At 37.7% G+C, this 17796-nt stretch overlaps 1 protein-coding gene across 9 annotated transcripts in view; it reads left to right on the plus strand.

Moving 5' to 3' along the window:
• The first annotated feature begins 575 nt into the window (after positions 1–575).
• LOC137253794 (uncharacterized) overlaps positions 576–17796 on the plus strand; it is a 179450-nt gene continuing 162229 nt past the window's right edge. For 2 of the 9 annotated variants that reach the window (XM_067791317.1, XM_067791326.1), the window contains exons 1-2: positions 576–972; positions 6518–7098. The gene's annotated coding sequence lies outside the window, so the exon portion shown is untranslated. Of the gene's footprint in view, positions 1022–6517; positions 7099–17796 lie in introns of all 9 variants that reach the window. The other 7 variants (XM_067791268.1, XM_067791261.1, XM_067791292.1 and 4 more) reach the window with 7 other exon arrangements.

The raw sequence follows: 17796 nt of genomic DNA on the forward strand, positions 1-17796 counted from the left end.
AACTGTAATGTGTTAACTGGGAAGATCACGGATATAGTTGATTTCATGAAGCGGCATAACATCCGCATTGCAGCGATCTGCTCTGCAGACCTGCTCTGAATACAACTTTTTCATGTTGCATCTACTCCTAAAGACAATTGTGTAAACATTTCATACATTTCCCTACCGCCAAAAGCAAATTTGACTTTACTTTTCATCTGCCTACTCAGTCTAAGAGTTATTCTAAGTTGACATTGTTTTGGTTGCAAATAGTCGTGCCCTGATAGTTTTAAAAAATATTAACAAAGCTTAAAAAGGAGAATTTTACGAAATCAATGTTAGATCTACTTGGAAAAAATATTGAAATTAGAATGAAATTTTATAAAATGTTGAAAATGTGCATGCGCCATTGAAAGATCCTATGGGCCTTTTAAAACCTAAATACGCCACTGTTTTTATCAGAAACAAAAACACTAAACTGCTGAGTGAAGTGAGCGCCAATTTGTGTTCTTGCGCTCCCGCCCACCAACTATAACTGCTATCATATATTGCAGCTTTGGATATCAGCCACGTTAGCCACATCGAATCATTCGAGTGTGGACAATAGAGTCGAGCGGTTGGGTTATTATTATTATTATTTTTTTTTCGATGCGGTTGCGCGCGCGTGTGTTTTCTAGTTTTTAAAGTTTTCGAAACCAAATTGAAACGAATAACAAAATATTACAACAAAAGTAAACAAGTAAACAATAGAAATATGTATTAGCAACTAAAAGTTTTTTATATGGCATATGGTAGACGATTGCGCGTTGTGTTTGGCATTCATTTTTGAAAGGAAAACAAAGTGCATAAATTTTCAAAAAAAAAAAAAAAAAAAAAATAGGTAACATGCATTTCTATGTAAAAAATATACAAATACAAAAATGTGTTCACACTTTAGTGTGAAAATGCGGGAAATTTTACGTGCGATCTAAACTGAATATTTTGCTAAGAGTTGTAAGTGAAAAAAGTGTTGAGAAATCGAATAGTTTGTTCATTTGTTGTTGTACGTGTTCTTGTTTTTTTTTTTTTTGTGAACTCGCGATTTTGGGTTAAATGATGTTTGGGAAATCATATAATAATTCAATTCTCATTATTTTACTATTTACCAGAAATTTTATTTTTAATTGTTTTTTATTATTACTTATTATTAATTATAATTTGTGCATGTGTTTGTGCACATTTTGTATGTAATCATTGTTGCTTAACATTATTATACTCAGCTGAGCAGAGCTCACAGAATATATTGACTTTGTTCGCATAACGGTAATCCGTAACGGCATAAACTAAAGCGCCAAATACACGACACGAACATTTCCGCGAACATTCCTGTTATGCCATGTTTCTGCGACCTTTTCTGTCGTGTATGGAGGTGTTTGCCAGTTCGCGCAAATGTTCGCCAAAAATCAAAATATTTTAATTTTTGGCGAACATTTGCGCGAACTGTTCGTACGTGTATGGCGAAATAGCTCATAATCGTAGTAATTTCTGAACGGAACAGAGGTGCGCGGAAAAGTAAAATGGACAATAAAAAATTTCTGAGTGAATTTATTGAAATGTATAAATTTTTTTTACGCTTAATTGCCACAGCGAGCAATATTGCTGCAGCACAATTGTTGTCCGTATTCATCGCTGTCTGAAAGAGAACTAGTGTTCGGCCAAAAGTTCGTATGGTGTATGGTCAAAGCTGCCAACAAGATTGCGGAATGTTCGCGGAAATGTTCGTGTCGTGTATTTGGCGCTTAATCGAGATAGATATAGACTTCTATATATCAAAATTATCTGGGCGAAAAAAGAAATTCATTTAGCCATGTATGTACGTCCGTCCGTCCGTCTGTAATCACGATAACTTGAGTAAATTTTGAGGTATCTTAATGAAATTTGGTATGTAAGTTCCTGTGCACTCATCTCAGATCGCTATTTAAAATGAACGAAATCGGCCTATAACCACGCCCACTTTTTCGATATCGAAATTTCATTACCAAAGACGGATAAAGCAACGAGACTTGGTAGGTGGGTTGAGCTTATGACGCAGAGTGGAAAATTAGTAAAATTTTGGACAATGGGCGTGGCACCGCCCACTTTTAAAAGAAGGTAATTCAAAAGTTTTGCAAGCTGTAATTTTGCAGTCGTCGAAGATAGCAATATGAAATTTGACAGGAACGTTACTCCTATTATTGTATGTGTGCTAAATAAAAATTAGCAAAATCTGATGACGAACACGCCCACTTTAAAAAAAATTTTAAAGTCAAATTTTAACAAAAAATTGAACATCTTTACAGTATATAAGTAAATTACGTCAACATTCAACCCCAGTAATGATATGGTGCAACAAAATACAAAAATAAAAGAAAATTTCAAAATGGGCGTGGCTCCGCTCTTTTTCATTTAATTTGTCTATAATGCTTTTAATGCCATAAGTCGAACAAAAATTTACCAATCCTTGTGAGATTTGGTAAGAGCATAGCTTCTATGACGATAACTGTTTTCTGTGAAAATGGGCGAAATCGATTAAAGCCACACCCAGTTTTTATACACAGTCGACCGTCTGTCCTTCCGCTCGCCCGTTAACACGATAACTTGAGCAAAAATCGATATATCTTTACTAAACTTAGTTCTCGTACTTATCTGAACTCACTTCATGTTGGTATTAAAAATGGGCGAAATCCGACTATGACCACGCCCACTTTTTCGATATCGAAAATTTCGACAAATGAAAAAATTCCATAATTCTATACCAAATATGAAAAAGGGATGAAACATGGTGATTGGTTTTTTGACGTAAAATATAACTTTGGAAAAAACTTTGTAAAATGGGTGTGACACCTACCATATTAAGTAGAAGAAAATGAAAAAGTTCTGCAGGGCGAAATCAAAAGCCCTTGGAATCTTGGCAGGAATACTGTTCGTGGTATAACATATATAAATAAGTTAGCGGTACCCGTCAGATGACGTTCTAGGTCACCCTGGTCCACATTTTGGTCAATATCTCGAAAACGCCTTCACATATACAACTAAGGGCCACTCCCTTTTAAAACCCTCAGTAATACATTTAATGTGATACCCATATCGTACAAACGCATTATTGAGTCACCCCTGGTCCACCTTTATGGCGATTTCTCGAAAAGGCGTCCACCTATAGAACTATGGCCCACTCCCTTTTAAAATACTCTTTAATACCTTCCATTTGATAACCATGTCATACAAACACATTCCAGGGTTACCATAGGTTAATTTTCCTACATGGTGATTTTCCCTTATTTTATCTCCAAAGGTCTCAGCTGAGTACGTAATGTTCGGTTACACCCGAACTTAGCGTTCCTTACTTGTTTTTTTTTTTTTTTAATTTTATTATTATTATAATTTATGCATGTGTTTGTGTACATTTTGTATGTACTCATTGTTGCTAAATATTATCATAATATTTTATTCACTGTCGTATTGAAGTGAACGTGATAATTATGCAAATATGGTCATGGCAAAATTGTTAAATTTAGATTGGGGTTTCAAGCTTCCATCATTACTTTTTTTGAAGTCAAACGATAGAAAGTAAAAACAAAGTTTCCAGCTTGAAAATTAGTTGTTCTTCACCTTGAATTTGTTGTAACGTGGATTTTCCTTCAAATACACGTAAAAACCATTAACGGGAGGCAATTTCACTTTTTGGGAAGTTGACAATAAGGCTTACTTAACGAAGCTACGAAGTAATGCGATCTCCTTCAGCTTTCGAAGTAGACAATAAAGCATTTTCTTTGAAGTAATGTGGTCTCCTTGGCGGCCACCGTGGTGTGATGGTTGCGTGCTCCGCCTGCCACACCGTATGCCCTGGGTTCACACCCCGGGCAAAGCAACATCAAAATTTTAGAAATAAGGTTTTTCAATTAGAAGAAAATTTTTCTAAGCGGGGTCGCCCCTCGGCAGTGTTTGGCAAGCGCTCCAGATGTATTTCTGCCATGAAAAGCTCAGTGAAAACTCATCTGCCTTGCAGATGCCGTTCGGAGTCGGCATAAAACATGTAGGTCCCGTCCGGCCGATTTGTAGGGAAAATCAATAGGAGCACGACGCAAATTGGAAGAGAAGCTCGGCCTTAGATCTCTTCGGAGGTTATCGCGCCTTACATTTTTTTTTAATGTGGTCTCCTTTGTTGGAAAGTTGGCAATCAAGTTTTCCCTTAGTTCACCCACAAGGTTAAGGCCTCTTTACCTATTGTTGTTTTTGTTGTAGCGATAAGGTTACTCCCCGAAGGCTTTACCGGATACAAATCCTGTACGCTCCGGTAACACAGCACAATTATAGTACTAGCCCGACCATCTCGGGAACGATTTATATGACCACATTAAACCTTCAGACTATCCCTCCCTCCCCACCCCCAAGTTCCATGAGGAGCTTGGGGTCACCAGAGCCTCGCCTGTTAGTGAAACGGGATTCGCCGCTCGAAGGTGAGGTTGACAATTGGGTTGGAGAAGCTACATATTGTGCTACACAAACCCTTGAACCCCCCTCTTTACCTATTCTAACCTAAGCATACACTTTTCAATGATTCTTCTGCGCAAGGTCGAAGAATAGGTTGATCACATTCTTAAATTGTGACCAAGGTATATACCATGGTTGAGTAATATGGTTGACTAAATTTTGGCTAAGCAGATGCCCATCGTTTGTGGACAATTGATAATTGTAAGAGTGGGGTTGTGTTCACTCTTCTTTTTGGAGTGTTTGCAACTACATTAAGCTATGCCGAATCGGATATTAAAACTTTTGCAGTTTCCAGTTATGTTCAAGACCTCCAGTGCCTTACAGGTTTGCCAAATCAGGAAGAATTCCTCCCGAAACCAACACCAGTATGACGGCAGTTTATGTAACGTATATTTCACACCTGAGTCCATTTTGGGTCTGTCGGTGTAGATTTGTATACCTTTATTAGCTGCAAATGTACCCCTCTCTAACCATTTCTACTACGCTGCCCTCGGATTGCAATTTGCGGGGATAATAATCTACAGGCTCCGGTCGCAGCAACACACTCATTGCGCTGAACTCTGTAGTTTGGTGAGATTTTAGTTCTCACTAAGAGCTTCCCACCACACAATAGAGCTATGCGTTAGCATTGGTCGCAAAACTCCCTAATATAGCCATGGCACCATCTTTGGCCTAAGACCACATTTTTTACCGCTCGTCTACTTACAGATGTAGAAAACTATGCCGGCTTTCCGTACATGCTCTTCGCGAGTGCTTGCCAAATCTCTGCCGACTTCAAAATGAAAAAAACTTCTTTCTAAAATTTTGATGTTATTTTACCGGGGCGTGAAACCAAGATCTTCGGTGTGGTAGACGGAGCATATTAGCCCAGATACTTGGTACCATTTGATAGGGCTAATTGCTGGCTGTTTAGCTTTGGTACGTCAAACGAAGGTGGTTTGTACTTCTTCATGAAGAGTAAAAGATCCGTCTTCTCCGAATTTAGCCAAAGGCCTAATTTCTCTGCATACCTAGTTATTTTTGCCAACGTTATATCCATAATCTCACTCATCACGGAAGGGAATGGACCTGAAAATGGGATCGCAACATCGTCAGCGTTCGCCGATTTTACTTTTTACACTTTACTGCCTTTTTGCTATTCTGTTGAGAGTGCCTAACAATATCTCGTGAAACTAGGTGTGGCAAGCTGTAGGCAATTCGGAGTTCAGCAGGCAATCGGTCTGCCGAACCCTGTTGATTCACTGAAGCTCATTTATCCTTCGTGATTGGGGTTAAATCTGGGCACTTTACATTGGAAGTGCACGCGATGCATCTTGGCAGACTGAAGAGCACTAACGAGTACTGCATAGAGGATGACGAGGTGCAATCATCTAGTAGCATCTTCTTTTTGTAGTTATAGACACTTCCCGAAGCTTTTGAAGAGTGTTATCGATGATGATGGTCCTATGCCGGATATTGGTGCTGTACGTTCCGGAAAGTAACAACCGAAGCTACTAGCCCCACAATCTCTGTAATGATTCGATATGACCACTTCGAACCTTCTGTATCTGTGGTTTTTAGTCGCATTTTGCGAGGAGCATGCCAACCGCGACAATATTCTAAGCCCCTTAACCTGCTGGGAGTCATGCTTAAACGAAAAGCTTTTGCCTGAACTGGGCGAAAGAGCTTCGGTGTCGGCTGAGTCGGATTTCCATTATTATTAAAGCTTATGACAGCGTATCTTCATGCAGTCCAGTGAGTTTCCGTTACCTGGGGTTACTCGCACTGTATTTTGCTGTTTCTTTTTTTTTATAATAATACCCAACGAATTAATACCCCCCAAAGCCCGTCCCACCGGCGCGAGGGGCGCATCCGCATGACGTACGGATTTGTTTTTGCTGAGTTGTTGATAGGCGGAGGTTTGTTCTAACGGACGAAAAAATAAATAAATCAATCGAGATTCAAAAATTGGCTATATGTAGTATCAAGTCGAAACCATTTGTTGTGTTTCGGGCTTAAAATGATCTTTCTCTTAACAATCTCAAATCAGAATACCAATAAAGCGAAAATGTGAAAAATTGCACGGATAATGCATACCATAGACCTTCTTAATTTTTGTTGGTAACTACATTAACCGTTAAAATGGGGACACAAGCAATAAAAACAAAATTAGTGCCAAACAAATAAAATTAAATGAAGTGAAGTGAATGAGAAGAAGAAAAAAATCGCAAAAATTAAACGTGGGTTCTAATTTATGAAAGAATGATAGCAATGCAATTAAAAAAGGTTAATTGTTGGAAAATATAAAACAAAAAAGTTAAAATTTCTTTTAATTTAAAATATAATTACAAAAAAATTTCCCAAGAAAAAATGAGTTTTGTCCTAAATAGAAAAATGCTAGTAGTAGTAAACAGTTACTCACGAAAATAAAAAAATAACAAAATGAAAACGACATCATGCTCTAAATTTCATAAATTTGTAAATTACCTAATTTCTGGATTTTAATGCGGCTAATGTAATTACTCAACTAATCGTCTACAACAAAATAGCGGTCAAAGCAATTAATAAATTTTCAACAATTAAGGAATGATTTTGATAAATTAAGTGCGGATAATTTTTTGCCTGAAATCGGTAAGTTCAAACATTTATTACAACTTATAAATTATGCGTTATCTTTAAATTGGTAAACTCAATAAATTGCATTTTTAGTTGTTGAATTTACAGACATTCAGTTTGATTTAACAGACATTTAGGACACATTGATTGCTTTATGGTGAATTCAATCAAGTTTTTTGTCAAAAGAAAATTTGTTCAGTTATTTGAACATTTATTACAACTTATAAATTATGCGTTATCTTTAAGTTGGTAAACTCAATAAATTGCATTTTTAGTTGTTGAATTTACAGACATTCAGTTTGATTTAACAGACATTTAGGACACATTGATTGCTTTATGGTGAATTCAATCAAGTTTTTTGTCAAAAGAAAATTTGTTCAGTTATTTGAACAGAAGCTAACAATATTCTGTAAAAACGACAGATTCTCAATCAATCAAACAAATTTCAAATGAACTTATTGCATCGATCATTTCATTTTAAATAAACCAACCGCCCTCACTGTCATTCCAGCCTTGACGACAATCTGTTATTTTAACAGTTTTCATGGGTGACAGTTATAATATTCTGTTAAAATGGCAGATTCTCAATTAAATAAACTGATTTTAAAGGAACTGATTCCATTTATAATTTCATTCTCAAGAAACATTTTTGCTTACGGCGCTCACTACTTGTTCTTATGACAATGCTGCCACAGCAACCTCTCTCATATCAACAGCCTTCACTGTCACTTCACTTATAGTGTTTACGGAAATCTGCTATTTTAACAGTTTTCAGTAGTATTCTTCTGGTGATAGTAATACTTTACAAAAAAAACAATACATTACTAATTTAGTTAACAGAGCTATAATTCACCATTGATGCATTTGTTTTTTGTTGATTTGAATGTCAAAACGGTCAATTCAATCAACAATTTGTGCAAAAATTGACAGAAATGTTCGTTGAATTGACCGAATATTGGTTGGTTTTACCTGCTTTATTTTTTTTGCCAGGTCCTGCATTGTTCAGTAGTTGAAATACCACGGAAGGATTTTTTTTTGCCCCAAGTCGCCGCTGTAACTGCATGGCAGTGGCGAAGTTTCCGCTTTTTTGTGCTCTCAATGTGGTTGTTGCCGCTCGGCAGTGTTTTGGAAAACACTCCGAGTGTATTTCTGCCATGATTGGCAGGGGTACCCCAGGGCTCTATCTTGGGTCCACTACTTTTCAGTATTTTTATTAATGACATATTTAATGCATGCCAGCATGCTCATATGCATGCATATGCTGATGATGTCCAACTATATTTGTCGGGAAATCATGAGGGGACAAACGATTTATGCTCAAGATTGAATAATGACTTAACATCCATATTTGAATGGGCTAGGAAAAATGACTTATGCATGAACAGTGAGAAATCATACGTGTTGCCTATATCTAAAAAACGAATAAGTTTCTCAAGTATTCCGCCCTTGCGCGTTGCCAGTAAATGTCTCAAACTCGTTTCAAAAGTGACTAATCTTGGTTTTGTTATTAACACGACGTTGTCCTGTGATGATCATGTAAATTCGGTGGTTAAGAAAGTATACTATATCTTAAGAAACTTACGAATGTCTGCTATTTATACTCCGGTCAATGTAAGAAGAAAACTTGCAATTCAATTGATTATGCCGATCATTTGCTACTCTGAGCTAGTGTACAGTAAACTGAGCTCCCAGTCTGCTCATAAAATTGATGTAGCATTTAATCATGTTACACGTTATGTATTCGGCTTAGCCAGACTTGATCATATATCCAGCTGGAGAGCGCGTCTACTGGGCTGCAAAATCTTCGAATATCTGAAAGCTAGGAACAGCATTTTCCTTTGTCAACTTATCATGTATAAGGAGCCTAGTTACCTATATGATAAGCTAATATTCCCCAGGTCTGCTCGAATCAACGACCTAATAGTACCAACTTATAACTATCTAACATCTGGACGGCTATTCTTTGTCAATGCCATTCGCCTATGTAACTCTATTCCAGTATCCGTACGTAGTAGTCTAAATAAAAGCAACTTTAAAAATGTTCTTTATGCTCATTTTAGTTGAAACCATTATACTTCTTGAGTTTTCGCCATCAATATGTATGAGTGTATACAATGTTTTGTTATTGAATTTAATTATTTGTTTATTTTAGATACTCGTAAATTACGATAATTCTCTATGTTTCATGTGATTATTTAACCTACATAACCCTCTGTTATGACTTTTGTTCTTTTTTACATTGCGATTTATCTTTTTGTTGTACTGTAAAAGATCCTAGATCTTATTGTACTAATACTATTTTTGCAATAAATGATGATGATGATGATGATGACAACTTCCTCAGTGAGAACACATCTGTTTAGTTTTCCGCTCTTTATTATTTTTTAGCCTGGATATTTCTATTCTTACTTCATCATAGTCTGAACGTTGTTATTCTAACTGCAAAAACACTGTCAAAGTGTTTAGTAAGTTCTTTGCCGAGTATGAGTGCTATACTCCTATGTATACTACAATACTATTTTGGGTCTGTGGACTCGCCTCTTACGGCGAGTCTGTCTTACCACAGGAGTATTCAGATCCTCTTAACCCGTAGGCTTACATAGATTTCGTTATCTGGTATTGGGGTATTGAGTTCGTTGCTGTTATTGTTGTAGCGATAACGACACTCCCCGAAGGCCTTGGGGAGTGTTTTCGATGTTGAGGGTCCCTTGCGGGGTACAGATCCGGTACGCTCCGGTAACACAACACCATTAAGGTGCTAACCCGACAATCTCGGGAACGATTTATATGGCCAAATTAAACCTTCAGGTCATAACTCCCTCCCCACCCCCAAGTTCCATGAGGAGCTTGGGATCGCTAGAGCCTCGTCTGTTAGTGAAACAGGATTCGCTGCGGATAGGTGAGGTTGACAATTGGGTTTGGAGAAGCCATATATTGCGCTGGCAACCTGAAATGGTTGCGCTACACAACCCCTTGAATCTGGTATTTTAGTCGACTCTTACGACAGGCACACCTACCGGGGGTATATTCTGACCCGCTAACCCGCTGGGGGCATTGTGTTTGTCATTTCCCTTCCTGTATATGATTGAGGGGAAATGTTCTCTTACTTAACCCTCTAACCAGTAAGAGTGCCTCAGGGCATGCATCACAAATATCAAGATTACCGTGTGAAAAAAATATTTTTTCTTAAGAAAATGAACTTAACTCTCTCCCCCATATTTCTAGTGAAATTTCTTTCTCAAATTAAAAAAAAATCGGGTGGACGGTTTGTCTTCTATACTCAGTTTTGTCCGAACAGGTGGAGAAAACGATCGTTTTTTTGGATAAAGAAATTTATTATTTTCAATATCAAAACTTTTTATTTTTGAGAAGTGCGCGGAGCTTGATAATTTTTTTTCTTTAAGCTGTGCTGATTAACTTGCTGATTTAATATCTAAAGTTTTAAAATAAGTGGAATTTTCTGCCCGGCAGTGCAAAAACTAAAGGGTGCCTAAGGGCACTGTTGTCGTTCAGCGCGAACTTTTCTACACATTGATTTTATTAAAAAGTTCTCTATATAGTCGGTTTTACTTTTATTTCATAACTTGTTTTCATAAAGTGAATACAAATATACTCTTTTTAAACCGCTGTACGATGTCGCGTGTAAAATTTTCGAAGTTATCGGACGAAGAAATCCATGAAATCATGGAATGGGTAGTGACAAGTGATGAAGAAGATTCAAACAGTGGAATAGACTCTGGTTCTCTGAACCACGAGCCAGAGGAAATAAGTCCAGAGGACGAACACTTGATATCCAATGCCTTCGAGGTATGGATACGAGTGCAAATTTTTTCAACGAGGTAGCCAATTACTCACTTACAACATCTACAGTCAGAGATACTGCTACTGCCGATGAAGGTGGCATTCCATCAACAGATGCGATTACAGCAACCTACACGGCATTGACGTCAACTCCAATTCAAGGAAAGAGAGCTCGTTCGCCGTTACCAAGACCCGAAGGCACCGGTCCAGTCGTAGTGCCAACCAATGGTGGTTTTGTTGGAAGTAAGTATATCTCCCCCATCTTTGCTCATGGCGATCTTGCTTTATATTTACTTTATCAGACATTAAATCAATTTCCAAAGATTCCGCTGAGTTTAGCAAGTTGATGTGGCGCAATACAGCTCTTAAACTTCATGTAAATGAGGTCGCATTCCGTGGATGAACACGTTTACCTGACAACATAAAAGAGCTTTCAACTCCCTGCCAATTATTTCTCTATTTTTTTCTAAAGAAATAATTAATATGATTGTTCAGGAGACTAACCGGTGTCCTCTTAGTGGGGACATTAACTCAAAATTCAATGTGAATGCCGATGAAATATGACAGTACATCGGAATTCATTTATATATGTCAATATATCGATACCCTAATTTAGAAAGCTATTGGGGAAAGAACCCTTTCGAACCCATTCGCAAAACAATGCCATTGAAATGATTTGAAGCTATAAAAAGATTCTTATCATTCCGAGATGAGGAAGAAAGGGGAAAAAAAGGGCAACCAAGTTATGACCCGTTATTTCGGATACGTAATTTCTCGGATCTTCTCAACGAACGCTTCGACTCAATCCCAAAACATGGTCGACTTTGGTAAGCTGCTGCTATTTGTCAACTCGCAGAAATTATCAGGTTTTATTTCTTTTCTTGATTAATGTCGATGAGCAAATGTGCTCAACGAAAATGAAACACCATCTAAGACAATATATTCCAAACAATCCCCACAAGTGGGGTGTCAAATTGTTCGTATTATGCGATTCGTATGGTTACGCATATAGGTTTGAAGTCTACAATAGCGTAGGAGACAATATTATTCTACCAAATTGTACCGATCTAGGCAGCTCAGCAAATGTTGTAGTTCGGTTATCCCAAACTGTGAATGACTTCATGTACCATATAATTTACTTCGACAATTTCTATACGTCGTTGCCTCTGTTGGTTTATTTGCGAGCTCGTGGCATATTTGGTCTTGGCACAATTCGAGTGAATCGCATCCCAAACTGCAAATTGCCACCGAACAGTGCTATAGCAAAGGAAGAGCGTGGGTTTTCAACAGAGTACGTGGGCTCTGCATATGGAATCGATATTAGTACTGTTCTGTGGAAGGACAATAAAGCGGTCAGGCTGGCTTCGACTTATGTAGGAGTTGAGCCATTCGATCGAAGCAATCCGAATGAGCAAACGATATGACAGGAAGAAGAAGCAAAACATTGAAGTCGATTGCCCACAATTATTAGGGAATACAACAGCCATGTGGGAGGCGTCGACTTAATGGATGGTTTGATGGGACGATATCATGTGAGAGCCAAGACACGTGATGTAATGGCTTGCCATTTTTATCATTTTATTGATATGGCTGCAACGAACGCTTACCTTCTTTATAAGCGAATAAATATAGAGAAGTTAAATGACTCCAGTAATATTTCTGACGAAGGAGAAAAGATTTTACAGCTGCCTGAATTCAGAGAACAAATCGCTGCTGCTCTTGTGAGCTACAATCAAAAGCGTTCGGCGGGTCGTCCATCTTCAACAAGCCAACCAACTACTTTACCTGATTCTCTGAGTGTAGGCAGAAAAGCTGCATATCCTGTTTGTGATGTTCGCTTCAACGGTAATACACATCTTCCGAAATGGCTTGAGAAAAAAGGTGGTAAAAATGGTGTAAACTTTGTAAAAACTCCCAAACTCAATGTGTCTGCGAAGTACGTAATTTACATTTATGCTGCTCCGTCACGAAAAATTGTTTCGGGGAATATCATACAAAGAAATAATCTATTTGTGTTATTATTCATTGTTTATTAAAACTTATTTCAATAAAAAAATTGTTCCTTACTAAAAATTGTAAGTGTTAATTTGTTTGCTCTAACCGACAAGAGTGCCTGGAGGCACTGTTTCTTATTTCTCACCTGACAGACAAACGAAACGACATATTGACTTTTTGTTGACGGAATTAAGTTTGTTATGTCCTAATTAAGCAAGAAAAAAATTTCCAACCGTTTCCGATCATTATTTAAAGTTTGCTGGTTTGAGGGTTAAGCAGGTCTACAGAGTTTATGCTGACTGCAAATAACTTTATAAAGCCAAATATTTTCCTGTCATTACTTGTCCGATGATACATATGTACCTACCACCTTCGATTTGGTAGGCTGTACCCTATACCCTGGCCATTCGAAACGAAACGAGGTTCAAGACAATATCACTCCATATGGTGCGATTACTAAACATTTTTTGGTATTCTAATTTCAAATAATGAAAAAGTGGAGATAATAATTTATTAAAAAAAAAATACGTAGGTCCGGCTTAAAATAATCTGCATATAATAATGAGTTGTAACTAATTTATTAAGTACGTCTGAACAGCTGAACTGCTTAATAATCTTAACAAAGTTAGAAAACGTGTTTTACAAGAAACAAAAAAAAAATGTAATATACAAAGTTGCCGCTCCCATGCTCTCTAGCGCTCAGCTATTTAGCTGACAAAGTGGCTATTTAACTTGACTCCGTTTGTCTCTCGGCTAAACTTCATTTGTTGGCTGTCAAACTGGCAAAACGACTTTCAACATCACTTTGGCATATGCAGACAATAAATAAAATAAAAAACACTGAATATTTTGTTACATATTTACATACATACGAACATGCATGTATGTGTGTAAGTTGGTTTATTTATTATATACTGTTATTGTTTTATTTACCGGAATTTTTTTTTTGCAAGGCCTGCTATTTTATATTAAGCGCCAGTAAATTTGTTACATTTTGTTGCTGTTTTTTTAACTGGCTCACTTTTTTCTGGTCCAACGAGATGCCAGTTAATTTCCCCGAAATTCCCTAAAGCAAACTTCAATTTTCCATGTCATTACTTACTTAAGTGGCGCTTAACAGTTAAATGACCTGATCCATGGTTCTGAACATTATAGCAAGACGGGTACGATAAGATCTTCGTTTACCGAAAGAGGGCTTAACTTTTTGAATTGCCTACTCAGTTCCGAGTAGCATTTGTTGGTAAGATTGATTCTTCGCTGGATTTCTAGACCGACGTTGTTGTTTGTGTTAATGCTGATTCCGAAATAAAGGAAGCCATTACTTTTTCGAAATTATGGGTACAAAAAGTGGCGTGGTTGCCAAAGCGCAAATGCGTGATTCATTGCTTGATGACAGCAGGTACTTCGTTTTTACCTCATTCACCATCAAACCCATCTTTTCCGATTCTATTTCAGTTCTGCAGCTTATATTATCTTCTCCAGCATCAAAATAAAGAAATCGCATGATAGGTGGTCACCCTGTCTGAAACCTCGTTTAGTTTTGAACGGCTCGGAGAGGTCCTTCCCAATTCTGACTTAGCTGATGGTGTTATGCACAGCCATACACATTTTTCGGGGAAAGCGTATTCAGACATAACGGCATATAGGCAGCTCCTTTTCGTGCTATCGAAGGCGGCTTTAAAATAATTTTTGACGCAATTCTCTTGAAATTTGGTACAGGGGTACCTCCTTGACTGGGATATTATTTGAGACACTTTTTTCTCCGGGAAGTGGACCAGGGATCGACCAAATTCTAAAAAATTCAATTTATGGTGCTATTAGTCGGGAAGAGGACCAGGGACCGGCATTTTGCAAAGATATTTATGGTGTGATTTGCTTGAAATTCGGTACAGGGGTACCTCTTTGACCAAGTTAATATTTGAGAAACTTTTCTTTCCGGGATGTGGACCAGTGGCAGACCTATTCCAAAAATTTTATTTATGGTGCGATTTGCTGGAAATTCGGTCTTGTTTTTCACTGACTAGGTTATTATTATTTGAGAACCTTTTTAATCGGGAACTGGAACAGAGGCCGACCTATTTAAAAAAAAATACTTCTGATACGAATTGCTTGCAATTTGTTACAGGGGTACTTACTTTCTTCACTAACTTATTGTGTGAGAAAGTCTTCTTTCCGGAAATTGGACCAGGGCTGAACTATTCTTAAAAATCGTATTAATGATGCTATTTGCTTGAGATTCGGGTATCTCCTTGAGACAGGGGTATCTGTTTGCCAAGTTAATACTCGATAAAGTTTTCTTTCCAGGAAGTTGGCCAGTAGCCGACCGGTTCAAAAAACTTATTTCTTGCGTGATTTGCTTAAAATTTAGTACAGCGGTTCCTCTTCGGCGAGCTCAAAATTTGGGACCATTTTTTCCGGGAAGTGGACCGGGGCCGACAGTCTTTCGAGTAGGTTAATATTTTATATTAAATCTAATGTAAAATCTGATCGTAAATGGGTTGGAAGAGGATTTTAGTTCCATATTTTAATCCATTTCTGAGATATAGACCAAAATCTGGACTAAAGTAGTCCTAGAATGTGTTTTCAGAATATGGGTATCAAATTGAACGTGCTGGTTTGGATTTTAACAAGGGCGGGGTTAAGAAGAAGTGCGAGGGGAACGGTGTGTTATACAAAAAGTCATGGGCTGAAAAAGAAAGAAAGGAATATAAGAGAAAGAAATGGGAATCGGAGACGGAGAGAAAGAAAAGCAGAGAAAGAGTGAGGGAGAGGAGTAGGGAGAGGAAAGCAGATTCATCATTTTTTGTAGAAGCTACAATGGGGCAAATGCCTCTGTTTACTGTGAAAGTAGATAAAAACAGAAGGCAATATTATCGGGCAGGTAAACGTCTCAATTATCTATCTATATCTTATATATAAATATGAATGCGTTTTTAAAAATTATACCAGCGTTAGTTTCATATAGTTTCGTACTGGTTTATAAAAATCGGCGGGTCCATATATCAGTTAGGAAATTGAGATGAGAGAGGGTAGATGGAGTGGTTGTGGGAGTGTTACTAGGAATGGAAGTGAGAATGGGAGTGTAATTCGGAACAGGGTGTCATTAGGAGTGGGAGTGTAGTTAGGAGTGGGTTTGGTAGTAGAAATGGCAGTGGGAGTGGTAGTGAAGTGTGAATGGACTCACTTTTGAAATCTATGCAAACCAATTTTCGGGTAGAACAAAATCTACCGGGTACTCTAGTAATTTAATGAAATTCCCCTACTATCTTCATTCATCTGGCAACCACTACTTGCCTAGATACTTATGACTGGTGTTTTGTTTTAAACAACTTTTCTCTATTTTTGCATGCAATGGTTTGGCAATTATTTAAATTTGGAATTTGTATTTGTATAACTATTTTAAGCACTATCACTACCGCATCATATCATGGTCAAACGAGTATCCGGCTGACGCATAGATGAAGGAGTAATTCAGAGTGTTACACAGATTTCCGCTTCCACTCGGAAGGTCATTTTTGCTCCGTGTATGAATCAAATGTGTATCTTTTTCTACACCATACTACGTCCTCTCCGAACTCCTAACAGCAAGATGTTTAGTGCACTGTGCGATGTAAGCACACCCTGTCTGAACTCCTACCAGAAACATTTTTGTTACCTCCAAAATGTCAATTCTTTGATAAAAATCTTTTCAATAAGTTACATGTTTTATTTTTAGTTCATCAAGCTTTCGTCGAACACGATCGAAGCACCTTAGTGCTCCCAACGTAGGTAGCCCTTCCAAGCTCTTGTAACAAACAGGTTATGTCCACTAATTTTCACAATGCCAATAATGTATAGGTTAAGATCTATCCATAGTAATCATTTTGCTGGCCTATAGCGTGACGTAAGTCCGTTTAACTATACGGTCCATATATAGACCCCAGTTCAACTTCCAGAAGTTTCACACAATTAGAACGACTTTCTATATAATGTATTGTAGTAGCGATGAATAGGGCTTTTGGAAGTGTTATTGCTGTTAATGCTTCCTTGCTGTATATGATTCCATACGCTCCGAAAGTAATACTATAAGATAGTACACCCTCTATGCAGGAACGTTATCAGGTCATCCCACCACCTTCTTTTGCAAGGAACTTGGAAGCTAAGATAAGGGGTTATAAGGGAAAATGCTGCAATCAGAACTATGGGATGTATCCTTATGACCTCCGAACACCACCTACATGGGGAGGCCAAAGAGCTCAACATTAATCATTAAATCCACACAGAATCGGTAAAAGCTTTTGCCAGGACGCGTCCGGTGAACCCTGTTATTAATATTCAATATCCTATTCTTGCAGAAGAAAGCACACTACCAAAGGAGACATGAGTCACTCTGGCCAACTTCGTTCTGGATACTGTAACAGGTTAAACTCTTGCTTATACAAAATCAACCTGGACATACGTGGTGTATATCCTGCATGCGATGTGTCCCCACATGACATCAATCGTCTTTTCAATTGTAAGGTGGAATCTACGCGTCTAACATCAATCTGCCTAGGGTCCGCCCCTGTTGAAACGGCCTTTGGACTTCCGTTAGAGGACTTTGATGAAAATTTGTGAGTGGTCGTGCCCATTGAATGGGGCGAACCACTGTTAACACAACAACAACAACAAGCTAAGATAAGTCTCCAAGGCTTCTTAAAAACCCCATCTTGGGAAATATCCCTGAAGGGTCTCAGAAAACAATTGGAGGAAGTTTATCTCAACTTACAAAAAAAACTATACATTTGTATGTAAAGTTTTTATATTTGCATGTATGCATTCCCTTCACTTTATGTTCATGTGCTAAGGTGTTATATTGTATCGGAGACAGTCTCTCTTTTTGCATTCTAAAGCTCTTTTCGTTGTTCTTTTTTCTTTATTCTTCTTTAATGTCGTGGA

The sequence above is a fragment of the Eurosta solidaginis genome, chromosome 1, assembly GCF_040869045.1.
Source record: "Eurosta solidaginis isolate ZX-2024a chromosome 1, ASM4086904v1, whole genome shotgun sequence".
Taxonomy (NCBI): domain Eukaryota; kingdom Metazoa; phylum Arthropoda; class Insecta; order Diptera; family Tephritidae; genus Eurosta; species Eurosta solidaginis.